Below are 16,910 nucleotides of genomic sequence, written 5' to 3'. Positions count from 1 at the left end.
TTCCACAAGGCAAGTGTAACTACAAAATGTTCCTTTTATGGAGGAAGCTTATATTTTCAAACATTGCTATATTGATCAACATTTAATGTTGTTTCCAACATTAAGCTGTCTGTAACACATCAATGCTGGACATACTGTTTTTCCTAAAAATTATTCATCTCCTCAAATATGACTTTATTGTGGATAAATTCCTAAAAGAGAAAATTCCTGGGGCGCCTGGGTGGCGCAGTTGGTTGAGCGTCCGACTTCAGCTCAGGTCACGATCTCGCGGTCCGTGAGTTCGAGCCCCGCGTCAGGCTCTGGGCTGATGGCTCAGAGCCTGGAGCCTGTTTCCGATTCTGTGTCTCCCCCTCTCTCTGCCCCTCCCCCGTTCATGCTCTGTCTCTCTCTGTCCCAAAAATAAATAAAAAAAGTTGAAAAAAAAATTAAAAAAAAAAATTAAAAAAAAAAAGAGAAAATTCCTGATAGAGGCCAGCACATCTATGATTCTTTGATAAAAATATTGCTAACTGGTTCTCCTGAAAGTTGCCATTATAGCAATTTTGGCAGAATGGAATGGAATATTTAATGGAATGGATGAGAACCTGGACTGAAACACAACTCAGAAAGAATGGAATAGTACTTGGAATGTTAAATAATATGGAATGGAAAATGGATTTGAAACAATGCAGAACAGGATGAAGTGGAGACTGCAGTGGAAATGAAATGGGAAATTGAATAGGATGAAAATTGAATGGAATATAATGGGAAAATGGAGTGGAATACAAAATAGAAATATCTAATAGCATATGGAATAAAAGAAAAATAATGATGTTATATGAAAAAAAGGAATGGAGTATAGTGAGAAATAAAATGTTAAATAGAAGGAAATTGAAGCCGAAATAGGTAGGACTATAAAATGGAATAGAATATACAATGGCCTGAAATACATGGACTATGAAATATGCACTATAAATGTTAAAGTACCATAAAAAGATGGAATGAAATTTTTAATGAAATAGAGAATACAAGATTATGAAGGATAAAATGAGAATTGAAAAAAAAAAACCAGAACATCGAAAATGAAATAGTGATGAAGTACAGGGTGGACTTCAATGAAGAATGTTCTGGTCATCTACCATTCTATAGTGTTGTGGAGCAACATCCATTCTATTATGTTTGTGGATTTTATTAAGCTAGGATTCAGAAAGAGTTTAGCAGTAATGGCTTGTTTCTGCTCTATAGTGTCCTTGTCTGAGGCTTCAGCTGGGAAAACTTGAATGGTAGTGAGGTCATGAGGGAAGGACAGCAATCAGTGATGACTCCTAGATTTTGGCCACACTATCTGGGAAGTTGGTGGTGGTCACTTACTGAAAAGGGAAGGCCTGCAGATTGAAGACACAGTGGGAACTGGTGGTCCTGTTCTGACCATGTTGGCCAATATATGCTCTGTACTTGTCCTAGTCATTTAAGGGTATGGACCCCAACTTATAGCCATTCTCTTAATTCTGTAGGTCACCTTTCACCAGTTGCATGAATCTAGTTTCTTCTTGGGAGTCATTTCAGTTTACTCTCTGAGATCTTTCCTTTCCTCCTCTGAGATCTTTCCTTTCCTCCTTTCTGGAATTTAAGGGCCTTAGTCATGATCCTTAACTTACTAATAATGAAAATGCCCCCATCTATCCTTGTCTTTAAAGGATATGTATACATAATATATAATAATATATATTTATATATAATAAATATAATGTAATATAAATAATGTATTTTACATATATGGGATATATATATATATATATATATATATATATAATGGGGACATATATATATATATATATATATATATAAAATCTTCCACTTATTGATTTGCTCTTCTCTAAGATCTCAGATTTTATGCTAAGAAGTCCCTTAAGTACCCTTCTTTAACTCCCATTGGTATGTCTTCAGTGCCCTCTCCTTTTTCTTTCCCAGGGCTTCTGTTTAGAATTAGTGTATGTGTATGTATGTGCTCATAGAAAAAGTATCTGGAAGGGTGAGTTTTATTTTCTCATACTTTATCTTCTGAATATTTCCAATGAGCATATATAACTCTTATACTCAGAAAAAAAAGTACAGCTATTTGCACTTTTAAAACAATTTTAATGTTTAATTAGGATTTAAGCTGTTGTAAAAAAAACAGCTATACTACTAGATGGGGTTATAAATTCATAGCATCTTGCCTGATGATGACACATATAAAAAGTCTTAAACATGTCCATTTGATGCTATAATTTCTCTTCTGGGGATTAATTATAAAGAAATAGTCATATAATCACAATGTTATATGCTCAAAGGTGAATATTATAGTGTCATTTATTTTAAATAATCTGAAGCAATCACTGTCCAATAGGATATTGTATGTCCACAGAATAAACACACAGAACTTACAGGATGTTTTTGAAAAAATTTTAATACCTGGGAAAATGGTTATGATATACAAAAAATACATGATTTACTGATATATATTTACATCTATTTTTATATCTAGCTCTATGCATATATTAGAATTTCATTTACTGTACTGCAGTTGTTCTCAACCAGGGGCATTTTGCCCCTTGGGGGGAAATTTGAAAATGTCTGGAGAGAGGGAGAGGTACTACTGGCAACTAGTATGCAAAGGCCACGGATACTCCCAATTCCTTCAATGCACAACAGAGCTTCTGATGACATGGATTATCTAATGCAAAATGCTAAAGGTGACAAGTTTGACAAACTTGCTCTCTGCCATAGAGCATTTAGATAATTCAGAAAGTTCAAGACAAAATTTAAATCACAATCAATCCTTCCAGTGATTGATAACTATTATTAAAAGTTTGATATGTATATGTATTAAATTTTCTATGATGATCTTATGCTTTTTAAACAGCAAAAAGGATGCTTTTTGAAATCAGTTAATTTAAAAAATTCAACAAGCTACAGCTGTTTTTCACATGAAATATTCTAGTCATTGTTTAAAAAACTATATAACTTAAGAACTGTAATTTCATCTCATTTACATGGAGGAATATTCCACAATTAACAATCCATCATCATCTATCACTTGATTTTCAACCCTCTAATCAAAGCATTACTTTCTAAATGTTTATATATTTGGTTAAAAAAGAAAAATTGTGGGTGTCAGAATCGTAATGTATCTAATATATAAAGGGCAATGTGTGTGACTGTGTCATAGTAATATCATTACCACTCCAGTGACAGGTTTGTGAATGGACATTTCCCAGTTGTAGTTTATAAGGTATAACTTATCTTTGGGGTCTTTGGGAAAACATTTCTCAGCTCTTAAAAAATAAGAGAGATATAAATTGTTTACATAAAATTACTTATTTTACACATATGTATGTGTGTGTATGTATGTATATTTTAATGTTAGAATTAATAAGTGAATTTAGTGTGGTTGCTGGATATAAGGTCAATATTACAAAATTGAGTTGTTATTTCTACATAGCAGCATCAAAAAGTATAAAGAAAAAAATTTAAATGCCTTTTACTATAGAATCAGAAAACATCAAATACCTAGGGAAAAATCTAATAAAAGAATCACAAGACTTCTGCCCAGAAATCTACATTTCTGAGAGAAATTAAAGAAGACCTAGGTAAATTAGAGATACATCATATTTATGGATTAGAAGACAATATTATGAAAATTAAAGAGAGATTTATTATCAAAATGATCTAAGGATTCAATATAATCCCAATTGCAATCCAGCTTTTTTTTTTTTTTATAAATCGAGATTGGTAAACTGATTTTAAAATATATTTGGACATTGAAGATCTAAAAACAGCCAAAGCCATCAAGAAGAAGAAATTTGAAGGACTTTCACGCCAGACCAACTATAAGACCACACTAAGACCAAGTATAAAGGCATAATAATTAAAATAATGTGATTTGTGTACATGAGAAGACAAATAGACCAATGCAACAGAGTCCACAGACATACACATATATGGTTGCCTGATTTACAATAAAGGTACCAATGCAGTGCTTGTGGGGGAAGACAGTCATTTAAGTAAGTGGAGCTGGACTAATTAGATATCCATCTATATGGAAAAAATTAATTTGGCCCCTAACTTGCATCATACACAAAAACCAATTCCAGAAGATAAAGCTTCTAGAAAATAATGCATATCTTTTTGACCTTGAGTAGATGATGATATCTGAAACATAGCACCAAAAGCACTGACAATAAAGGAAAACACTGAAATGAAATATACCCATATGCACAGCTAACAAATACCTTATGTACAGAAGAAAATACCTTATGTAAAGAAGAAAAAAAGTAAATGCAGTTAAACATTGGCACAATATTTTCACAGGCACTTCACAAAGTGGTTCATCCAACTGACCAATAAATAAAAGATTGTCCAAATTCAGTAATCAAGGATATGCAAATTGAAATTATGAAATATCTGTAAACATCTCCCAGAATACCCCAAATCACTACCAATATCAGGAGTTGAAGAAAATAGAGAGGAACTGGAGCTCTAACTGCTGGTGGGAGTGTCAGTTGCTACTATAGTGGGGAAAACTGTTTGGCAGTATTTATTAAAGCTGAATGTATGCATTCTCTGTAACCCAGCAACTCCATCCGTATCAGTTTTATATTTCTGAAAACTAAATTACCACAGACTTAATGGCTTAAAACAGCATCCGTTTTTAGCTCAGAGTTCTGTGATTCAGAAGTTCATGCATGGCATAGCTGGATTCTCTGCTCAGCGTCTCACAGAGTGAAATCAGCCCGAGAAACCAGTAGATCAGTGCTACGGACTGAATGTTTGTGTCCCCCTAAAATCTGCAAGTTGAAACCCTAATCCTCAATGTGATGGTATTTGGAGATGAAGCCTTTGGAATGCAATTGGGCTTGGATGACATCATGAAGATGGGCCCCATGATGGGACTGGTACCCTTATAAGGAGAGGGAAATGACAGAGCATGTGTGTTTGCACCAAAAAGGTGGCCATCCACAAACCAGGAAGTGGGCCTTCATCGGACATTAAATCTGCTGGAACCTCAATTCTGGACTTGCTAGCCTCTAGAACTGTGAGAAATAAATGTTTTTTTGCTTAAGCAGCACACCCCCCTGACTATGGTATTTTATTATAGCAGCCCAAGGTGATTAAGACAGCCAGACTGTGTTTCTTTCTGGGGACTCTTTGGAAGAATACATCTCCTAGCTCATTCAAGGTATTGGGTGAATTTAGTTCCACTGTTAGCTCCTAGAGATTTCTTGCAGTTCCTTGCCACATAGATCCCTCCAAACACCCACTCACAGTTGAGTCTCTCTGTAAATGCATGCTCACAATCAACAGGAGGGGATTATACAAGGTGGAAGGTCATTAGGAATCATCTTAATATTCTGCCTACGACAGTCTGCCTTCTGGCCCCTAGTGATCCAGTCTGTCCCACATACAAAATTCATTCAACTCATTCCACAGTCTCCAAATTTCTTTTTTTTAAATTTTTATTTATTTTTGAGTGTGCATCCATGCAAGTGGGGGAGGGGAGAGAGAGAATCTTAAGCAGGATTTACCCAGTGCTCCAGGGCTTGATCACATCACCAAGAGATCCTGACCTGAACCGAAATCAAGAGTTGAAATCAAGAATCAGATGCTTAACCGACCGAGCCACTCAGGCACCCCTCCAAATTTCTCATAGTAGTATGGCATCAGTTCAATTCCAAATCCTCATTGAAATTTCATCAGCTCAAAGTCCAGAATCTCATCTTAGTCATCTAAATCAAGCATGAATGAGCTTCTGAGTAAAATCCATGCAGTACAAACCCTGGAGCACAATCCCTTTCCAACTGGCCCCAGTGACACTAGACTGACAAACTATCTTCCCCCAACACACAGTGCTGGGGCAAGCATAGGATAATACCTGTAACATTCTGGTTTAATATGGGGTGGGGTGGGGGTGGGAATGGAAGACAGAGAGGAGTTAGAGTCCCAAAGCGGTTTGGAAATTCAGCTGATTTCTACTAACAGTCTGTTCGAGGCAATCAGGGCTTGTTCTGAGGCCACTTAGGCCTCCCCTAGCACGTACCTTAAAATTCCTCCAGCCCTTACCCACTACCCGGTTCCAAAGCCACACCTACATTTTTAGCTGTTTGCAATGGTGGTACCCCACATTCAGTTACCAAAATCTGTATTAGCTTTCTATTGGTGTGGAATAAATTACCACCTTCTTAACAGCTTAAAACAACCCCTATTTATTAGCTACCAGTTGTGCAGGTCAGAAGTCCGTGCCCAGTGTGACTGGCTTCTCTAGTTGGTCTCACACAGTGAGATGAGAGTGGACTTGCTGTGTCCCTTTCTGGAGGCTCTTGAGGAATCTCTTCTAAACACATCCATGTTGTCAGCTGAATTCAGTTCTAGGCTTCTGGAAGACTGAGGCCCCTTTCCCTTGCTGGTTGTTGCCTGGGAACAGCACTCCTCTCCTAGAGACACCCCATAGTTCCTCACCATGTGTCCCCTGCAAATGCTCTCCCATGCTTCAAATCTCTCAGGATGGGCCTAGACCCTTGTAAGTGTTCCCCTGATTAGGTCTGGCCCACCCCAAACAATCTCCCTATTTTAAAGTCAACTGATTATGACCTTAATTACATCTGCAAAATCCTTTTTGCTATACAATTTAACATAATCATGAGAGTGAAATCTCATTATGTCCACAGGTTCCATCCACACCCAATGGGAGGAGATTGTGTAAAAGACAAGGGTCACTGAGCATCATCATGAAATTCTGGCTACCACACAATCCATGTATATAGCAAACAGAAATGCAAACACATTCTTCAAAATACATGAATAAAAACATTCACAGCATCATTTTTGACGATAGTCATGAAATGGAAACAATCTGAACATCTAACGAGCTGAATGAATAAACACAGTATTGTATATATATAGCATAGGATACCATACAGACATGAAGAAAGCAAATATCTCTACATATATATAGCAAATATGAAGAGATTCCAAAATCAGAGTATTGAGTGAAGGAAACCAATAATAAAAAGGTACACAATTGACAATTTTGTTTGTATAAAGTTTAAAAACCAGGTGAAATGAATATATAGTGACATACATCAATATAGCAGTTAACTCAGGTGTAATGACTACATGGAGGCACAATATAGGTTTCTGGGGGTGCCAGTAATGTTCTATATCTTAGTCTTTGTGATTCATGTTTTCACTTTGTAAAACATCATCAACTTGTTGCCCTTTATAATTTGTGCATTCTTCCTTTTGTATGTTCTGCTTTAATGAAAAATAAAAGCTAACATAAAAGAAAAAAACCTTATAAAAGGCAAGAAGAACTCACATATATCTCAGACTCACAATTCCTTATAGGCAATTTTAAAACTGAAAATGCTTTAAAAACTGAACTTAATCTTCCTAGTACATTTGTCCATAAAATTTGACCTGAACTGACATGAGGCTATTTGCAATCTCTATATATCTTAGAGTGATATTATTCATGTTTCACTGCAGAAATATGTTAAGATTCAGTAGTATTACTCCAGACCCTGGTATGGACCTTATGTATTGTATGGTGTATGAATTCTGAAATATTTGGTCTTAAGACTTTTAGATAAGGAATTAGACATGTGTAGTAGTAGAGGATTTTAACAGAATTGTCAGCTGATGGCAGATCAAGTAAACAAGAACTAAGATAAACTGCAGAGTTTGAATTTATTGAATTCTTTGTTCAGCAACTCAGATGGTCATATGATTTTTGTCCTTTGACTTATGGGTATAATGGATAATTAAAATGTTGGAATATTCATGCTAGTGGTAATGCAAAGTGGTGCAGCCACTGTGGAAAACAGTATGGAGATTCCTCAAAAAGTTAAAAATAGAACTACCTTATGACCCAGCAATTGCACTACTAGGTATTTACCCAAAGGATAAAAGAACACTAATTGAGGGGATACATGCACCCCTATGTTTATAGCAACATTCTTTACAATAGCAGCCCAAGTGTCCATCCATTAATCCATAAAGAAGATGTGGTATATACATACAATGGAATATTATTCAGCCATAAAAAGAATGAAATCTTGCCATTTGCAATGACATGGATGGAGCTAGAGAGTATAATGCTTAGCAAAATAAGTCAGAGAACTACCATGATTTCACTCAATTGAAATTTAAGAAATAAAACAAATGAGCAAAGGGGGAAAAAATAAGAGAGAGAGACAAATCAAGAAACAGACTCTTAATTATACAAAACAACCTGATGGTTACCAGAGAGGAGGAGGGTTGGGGGATGGGTTAAATAGGTAATGGGGACTAAGGAGTGTACTTGTGATGAGTACAGGGTGTTGTATGGAAGTGTTGAGTTACTATATTGTACACCTGAAACTAATAGAACACTGTTAACTAACTGGAATTAAAAACAACAACAAGTGAGAGGCAATCACTATTTTAGGAATTGTATGTATGTTTGAACATGTATTTAATCTTCTTGAAATTAAGCTTATTATTTCTATGTATTTTTCTACATAGAATTTCTACAGACTATTTTTATATAAAGTGCATTACCTATTCTTTAATTTTCTCAAAATAACATACATACACGATCTTTAAAGTCAAATAGTAACACTAGCCTTTAATGAAATCATTCGCCCTGCCCTCCCTACCCTACTTACTCCTGCTCTGCCTCTGAGACAACTTCCATTTTTTTCTGTTTCTGTGAAATTCACCATGGTATTTCTAAATCATAGCCTTATACTGATTTTAGCATATTGCAACAATAGCCACAACTGAAGATTCTGGTTTCATCGCCCTTGTGGGAAGAAGTTGGAAATCATCACACCCTTTCTTATAACAGGAAGACACTGAACAAATTAAATCAACTTTTTTTTTTAACCCATTAGATAACTGAAGTTGCATGGCAAAACAACACCGTGAAAAATAGATTCAGAGTTACAACCAAGATTTGCTTACCTGGAGAAGATGCTTCTAGAGCCATAAATATAGAATATTTAAATGGTAAATTTGCTGAATTGCTTAAAGCTGAGCATGGACTGCTAGGACGGTAAGGGTGCCTGTACGTGTTGGTGGGCTTTACCTCAAGCAAAATACTCCCTCGTCCAGGCAGTGCGGGTCGACTCCATCAGAGACAGATGCGTGGAAACTCTACAACCTGCACCTGCTGCAGAAGCTGTGCAGCTCCGTGTGCCTGTAGGATCCGTAAGTGACAATGGTCTTGGAGCCCAGCAGGAGAGTAAAGCGCGAGGCAGGGACGAGGAAGTGCCGGTGCTGCTTCTTCCTGCACAGACTGCAACTGCAATCCACCATGCTCAGGTCTTCGGGGGCCCAGACGGCAAAGCGGACCGCGCTGTAGTGGCAGCCGCTGGGATGGTACACCAGGCCGGGATACTCGAAGGTGTCCAGCAGGAACTCTGTGGCGCCCTCGCCCCGCCGCTTCCTGAAAAGTCTCCCAGCGCTCCCAGGCCATCGCATTAGGGGACTGGGAGGGCGGTGGGGCAGCGTATATTGCAGTAATCTTTGCAACCGGCCTCGCTGGCTTGCCGGCTTTCTTTCAGTAACGTTCTTTACCGCAGCCAGGCTCCTGACCCCGCCTTGGATGAACCGGCAGTCGTGAGCTGCCGGCGCCTGGACAAGTGGCTTCGCAGGTGAGGTAAGGCAATAAAGGTGAGGGTGGAGGTGGATTACGGAGAAATTGGGAGCAGGGATTCCTGGGCCTCTAGGTTGGTCGGCACTTCTTTTCCTTATCCTGCCTATGTCATCCTCAGCCATAAATGCAAAGCTGGTTAAGTTGTCACCGTGTAGTGCTGGCTGGAGTGTGGAGGGATGATTCAGGGCAGTGTACCAGTTACAGGAACTTTGGGGGCTGCCCCCCTTTGTCTGCACTACCATAGTTGGCCGCTTGTTGAAAATGAGGCCAGGGGCGCCTTGGTGGCTCAGTCTATTTAGCATTTGACTCTTGATTTCAGCTCAGTTCAGGATCCCAGGGTCATGGGATTGAGCCCCTAGTGGGGCTCCATGCTCATCGTGGAGCCGAAGATTTTCTCCCTCTGCCCCTCTCCCCTGTTCAAGCTTCTGTCTCTCTCTCTCACTGTCTGTCTATAAAAAAAAAAAAAGGCCAAAAAACCCTTTCCCTGATCCCAAAATAACTTTACTGAGATAATACGTTGGCAAGCTGTATCTGTAGCCCCTTCTCCTAAGAAATTTTTGTTTTCCATCGTTTATAGACACCTGGAGATTTTCTATATCCTTGCTCCTTTTGTTATACATACCTGCCCTGCAAATATGGACATGATCCTGCAGTTCTCTGGGTACCAGTAATCTGGGTACTGAGAAAAGGGTAATAGTATGCTATATTTTGGGTGTAGGGGAAAGTAAATTCAAGAACGTATTTGAAATATTTAATACAACAGAAAATAATTGGATTTATTATATCTATATTATTTCTACATTTATTTTCCAACAGTTTCCTAAGTTTGAAATTTTTTCATTGGATTTATTTTTAGTTTTCTTCTATCCTAAGATTTAGAACATATTCTGGATGCTGGATGGGTAAAAGCCAACATAACTTGATCCTTAAGCATCTCAAGTTCTAGTGTGGTAGGCAAACAGACAAATTACATGAAAGGGTTCACCACAAAGAATTAGCAGTCTTTTAGGGATATCATGAGAATGCAAAGGGGAGACATAAATAGGCTGCATACTGGGATAGAGAGAGGATGAGTGGCCAAAGAAGAAACAGGATACCTAAGAAAGCCTCTCTTTGTATATGTGAAAGAGCTCATCTGTATTTGACAATTCCACTTACCTTTGAGTTCAGGTTCTTGATTCTGTCAGTGCAATCCTGAACATCTATGCCTATCACCTAGAAAATAAATATCAAGAACAGGGGGCTCTAAGAACACAGAGACCATTTGGAAATATTAGTAAGCTTATTTTTCAAATGAGGGAACTGTGACCAAGATGGTTACAGTTTCCCATGGTCCCACTGTAAGGTAAGTAACAAAGCTGATATGAATTAGATAGCCTGACCCCTGAAGAGTGCCCTGTGAGTCAATTCACTATGTGGAGGAGGACACAAGGAACATGGCCAGGCTCCTCCGCTATGAAGTTGTCAGTGGAGATGCAAGCCCAGGTCTATGTGACTCCAAATCCCCCTACCTTAAACCCACTGCTTCATTTGTGCTCGATAAATGGTAGCTCCTTCTCCTACTCTATTTCAGTGACACTGTACAGTGAACAGTTATTTATTAAACACCTGTATAGTGGAGCTAGAGTGAAATAGATGGAAAGGGAAAGGGGAGTGAAAGAGAGGGGGAGGAAAACAGAAGCAATTGTGACTCCAATACCCACTACTGTCCTTGAGATCAGTAGCCACCAGGTGTCTTCCAGACAGGTGGGGCAGACAGAAGTGCTATACTACTCTCAAGGGCTTTATAGGAGTAGCGCCTGAACCCTGCCGATTTTTATAAGACTGATTTTTCTCCAGATGAGTGCCTTGGTTTTCATATGGTTGTTAACGTCACAACATTCACTGAAGGCTGAGTTGGCCCTCATGGTCAAGAAAGGCACTGGGATTCTGTACTTGTTTACTATTGTTGCTGTAACCAATGACCATAATCTAGTGTCTTAAAATACCACAAATTTATTATTATACAGTTCAGGAGGTCAAAAGTCTAAATGGGCCGACTTCCTTTTGGAGGCTCCAGGTCACAATCTGCTCCTTGCCTTTTGCAGCTTCTAAAGTTTGCCTATCCCTTCACCTTCAAAGCCAACAGCATAGCATCTTCTCTCTCTCCCTCCCTCCCTCCCCTTCTCCCCCATGTCTCCTTCTCTCCGACCTCCCCTCTTTCCCACCTCCCCTCTCTTCCTCCCTGCCTCCCTTTCCCTCCTTCCTCCTTCTGTCTCCATCTCATTCCTCTGTCCATTGGCACATTTCCTCTTCACTGGCCAGTCTGCCTACCTTTTCAAAAGACCCTTGTGATTACATTGTGTCCACCTTGATAGCCCAAGATAATCTCATGTCAAGATTATTAATCACATATGCAAAGTCCCATTTGCCATATAAACTAACATTCACAGGTTCTGGGATTAGGATATGAATATTTTGGGAAAGTATTTTTCAGTTTACCATAATTTCCTATCCCAGAGGTTAGAAAACCCCAGGCGTTTTTACTCCCAGATTTGCCAAAGGTACTTGCATTGTCTCAGCCAGACTGAGATCAGACTTCATACAAGCCTTCCCACAGCCAAACCCTGTCCCATTGGGAAAGATGTGGCCTATGGGAATAGGGGAGGGGTTTATACCAGTGTGATAAATAAGCTGGATAGTCTAAGTTGTATCTGAGAGTGGTAGGTTACTTTTATCCAGATACAAATTCTGACCTACCAACAGGCAGAATTCAAAGCAGAAATACCCAAGAAAGACTGTCTCTCATATGTGGGGAGTCCTAATAACTACTTTCTTGGGTGCCCCCTTCACTTTTATACCTCTTTTTCATCCTTCATTCAAGTCTAAGACATTTCCTCTAGGAAAACTTTCATGGCTCCACATCAGTGCCACATCCTCTATTTCCTCTATCATACTCCTAATACCTGTTACTTATATTTTAAAATGTATTTTAAATTATGACATAGTTTTATTTTCAGAATATTTATTATATATTTATTGTTCCATTTTTGGTAGGTGGTTAACTTAGCTGAAATCAAACAAAATTCCATCTCTCCTGTGGTGTAGTAAGTGCTAAAATATCAGTTCAGGGTTTTTTTGGGCCCTAATTTAAAAAAAAATTATTTATTTTTGACAAATAAAAATTGTGTATATTTAGGGTGTACAATGTAATGTTTTGATATATGTATGCATCGTGAAAAGGTTTCCACAATCAAAATAATTAACATACCTATCCCTTCCCATAATTACTTTAAGTGTGTGGTGTGGCCACTTGGGGTCTACTCTCTCTTTTTTTAAAAAAATATTTTAAAATTTGTGTTTATTTGTTTTTGACTGAAAGAGTGTGAGCAGGGGAGGGACAGAGAGAGAGGGAGACAGAGAAGATGAAGCAGGCCCCGTGTGGACAGCAGAGAGCCCAATGTGGGGCTCAAACCCAGGAACCCTGAGATCATGACCTAAGCCGAAGACAGACGTTTAACTGACTGAGCCTCCCAGGCACCCCTGGGGTCTATTCTCTTAGCAAATTACAAGTATACAATACATTAGTATTAACTATAATCACCTTGGTAAACGTTAGATCACCAGAACTTATTCATCTTATAAACCAAAGCATGTACCTTTGATCAATATATCCCCCTTCCCCTCACCACCTAGACTTTGGTAACCACCATTCAACAGACTATTAATATAAGTTCAACCTTTTTTTTTTTTTTTTTGGTTTCACATATAACTGAGATTATGGAATATTTGTTTCTCTGTGTCTGACCTATTTCACTTAGCATATAACGATCTCCAGGTTCATCTATGTTGTCCAAAGTGCAGGATTTCTTTCTTTTTAAAGACTGAGTAGGGGCGCCTGGGTGGCTCAATCAGTTAAGTGCCTGACTCTTGACTTCAGCTCAGGTTATGATCTCACGGTTCGTGATTTTGAGCCCCACATTGGGCTCTGTACTGGCAGCCTGCTTGGATTCTGTCTCCCTCTCTCTCTGTTCCTTCCTGCTTGCTCTCTCTCTCTCTTAAATAAAAATAAACTTAAAAAAATAAAGTCGGGATAATATTCCATTTTGTGCATGTACCACATTTTTTATACATTCATCTCTCAGTGGACACAGGTTTTTTTTCCATACCTTGCCTATTGTGAATAATGCTACAGTGAAAATGGGAGAGCATGTATCTATTCAAGATAGTGATTTACTTCTTTTGGATATATACTCAGAAGAGGGATTGCTGGATCATACAGTAGTCCTATTTTTAATTTTTCAAGGAACCTCCATACTGTGTTCCATCGTGGCTGAACCAATTTACATTCCCACCAGCCATGTGCAAGGGTTCTCTACATCCTCACCAATATTTATCTTTTGAGTTTTTGATAATAGCCATTCTAACAGGTATAAGATGATATCTCCTTGTGGTTTTCTTGTGGATTTCCCTGAAGATTAGTGATGTGGAGCACCTTTTCATGTACCAATGCCTATTTTTATGTCTTCTTTGGAAAAATGTGTATTCAAGTCCTTTGCTCAATTTTAATTGGGTTATATTTTTTGGCTATTGTGTTATATGAGTTCATTATATATTTTGGATATTAACCCCTTATCAGATATGGTTTGAAAATATTTTCTCCTATTCCATATGTTGCCTTTTCATTTTTTATTGTTCCTTTGCTACACAGAAACATTTTAATTGGATGTAGTCTGATCTGTTTATTTTTGCTTTTGTTGCCTGTGCTTTTGTTCTCAAATAAAAATATATATATATATATATATATATATATATATATATATATATATATATAATCAAGGCTGATGTCAAGGAGCTTATCCCCTATGTTTTCTTCTAGGAGTTTTATGATTTCAGGTGTTACATTTAAATTTTGAATCCATTTTGAGTTTATTTTTGTGTATGATGTAAGACAAGGGTCTAATTCCATTCTTTTTTATGTGGATATCCAGTTTTCTCAGTACCATTTATTGAAGAGACCATCCTTTCCCCATTAAGTATTATTGGCTCCCTTGTAAAATAAATATTAGTTGACCATGCATGTGTGTGTTTACTTTTTGGCTCTTTATTTGGTGTTATTGGTTTATGTACCTGTTTTTATGCCAATACCATATAGTTTTGATAACTGTAGCTTTTTAATATAGGCAATATAGTTTTAAGTCCATAAGTGTGAGGCCTCCAGCTTTGTTGTTATTGCTCAAGATTGCTTTAGCTACTTAGTAACTTTCATGGTTCTACAAAAATTTGGGGATTATTTTTTCTGTTTCTGTAAAACATACCATTGGAATTTTAAAAGAGATTGCACTAAATCTGTAGATTGCCTTGGGTAGAATGCACATTATAAGAATGTTAATTCTTCTAATCAGATATGGTTTGAAAAGAACCATAGAATGAACATAGAATGAACATAGAATATTATTTTCATTTATTTGTGTCGTCATCAATTTTTTCATCAATGTTTTATAGTTTTCAGTGTACAGATCTTTAACTTCCTGGTTAAATTTACTCCTAAGTATTTTATTCTTTTTGATGCTATTGTAAATGGAGTTGATTACTTAAGGTATTTTTGGATAGTTCATTGTTAACGTATAGAAACACAGGTGAATTTTGTATGTTGATTTTGTATCCTGCAGCTTTACTGTGTTCATTTATTAAATTTAACATTTTTTTTTTTGTAGAATCTTTAGGAATTTCTCTCTGTAGGATTATGTCATCTGCCAATGGGGATAATTTTACTCTTCCTTTAGGATTTGGATGGCTTTTTTGTCCCTTTATTTTGCCTAACTGCTCTGGCTTGAACTTCTAGCATTATATTGAGTAGAAGTGGTGAAAGTGGGCACCCTTGTCTTTTTCCTGCTGTTAGAGGAAAACATTTCAGATATTCCCTATTGAGTATGATTTTATATGTCATATATGCTTTTATTTTGTTAAGGTACATTCCTTCTATATCTAATTTGTTGAGAAATTTTATCATGATAGGATGTTGAATTTTGTCAAATGCTTTTTATGCATCTATTCAGAAGATGATAGGATTTTTATCCTTCATTTTGGTAATGTGATGTATCACATTTATTGATCTGCATATGTAGAAGCATCCTTGTATCCCAAGAATAAGACTGACTTAATAATGTTATGTAATCCTTCTAGTGTGATGTTGAATTCAGTTTTCTAGTATTTTATTGGAGGGTTTTGCATCTATATTCATCAGGGGTACTGTTCCTTAATTTTCTTTTCTTGTAGTGTCCTTTTCTTGCTTTGCTATTAGATAAAAAACTCTTTACTTTTAAAAAAAATTTTTTAAATGTTTATTTATTTTTGAGACAGAGGGAGACAGAGCGCGAGTGGGGAAGGGGAAGAGAGAGAGGGAGACAGAATCCGAAATAGGCGTCAGGCTCCGAGCTGTCAGCACAGAGCCTGATGCGGGGCTCGAACCCATGAACCGTGAGATCATGACCTGAGCCGAAGTCAGACACTTAACCGACTGAGCCACCCAGGTACCCCAAACTCTTTAATTTTTTTAATGCTTATTTATTTTTGAAAGAGAGAGAGAGAGAGACCGAGCATGAGCAGGAGAGGGGAAGAGAGAGAAATAGAGGGAGATACAGAATCCAAAGCAGGCTTCAGGCTCTGACCTGTTAGCACAGAGCCCAACACCGGCCATTGCACAGTGAGACCCTCCCACAGAGGGGCATAATGGGTCAAAGCCACAATGCCTCAGAAGTAGGGGTCAGGATAAACAGCCGCATCTAACATTAAACTCAGGAGGGAGGTCACGGAAAGTGTAAAAGCGGGGAGTGGACGGAGGGCGGACACAAAGGATGGATGCATGTTTGATGATCAGGGAGAACAGAGTTCTGATACTAGAGACTGGGTAGCTGGGTGATGCCATTTTCACCCCTCCTGTGCATGCGCATACACATCTACAAGCGTCACAACAATCCACCCCATAAGCTAAGCAGTGCCATCTAGTGGAGAACCGAAAGGTTACACTAAGACCTGCCCAACTGGGCCAACCTCGTTCTTCAGGAACACCACAAGTCTCTCTGCCTACTTAGTTTACAGACGATAAAGTGCTTCATAGTATATTTCTAGGGGAAAACAATGAAATTACAATGGTATTTCAGTCTGTTCGCTGGTCCATCTATTCAATTTTCTTTTTTCTCTCTTTTTTCATTTCTTTTTTTTCTTGAACACAGAAAGAGAAAAAAAATATTTTTATTTTCAATTTTTATTA

The 16,910-nt window shown here is 37.8% G+C and overlaps 1 pseudogene; it reads left to right on the top strand.

Annotated features, from left to right (window-relative positions):
- Positions 1 to 10,971: 10,971 nt before the first annotated feature.
- Positions 10,972 to 16,910, top strand: part of LOC115506770 — a 59,251-nt pseudogene continuing 53,312 nt past the window's right edge.

The sequence above is a fragment of the Lynx canadensis genome, chromosome X (assembly GCF_007474595.2).
Source record: "Lynx canadensis isolate LIC74 chromosome X, mLynCan4.pri.v2, whole genome shotgun sequence".
In the NCBI taxonomy this organism is placed as follows: domain Eukaryota; kingdom Metazoa; phylum Chordata; class Mammalia; order Carnivora; family Felidae; genus Lynx; species Lynx canadensis.
Note: the sequence above shows the minus strand (reverse complement) of the source record. Positions and strands in the feature narration are given on the sequence as shown.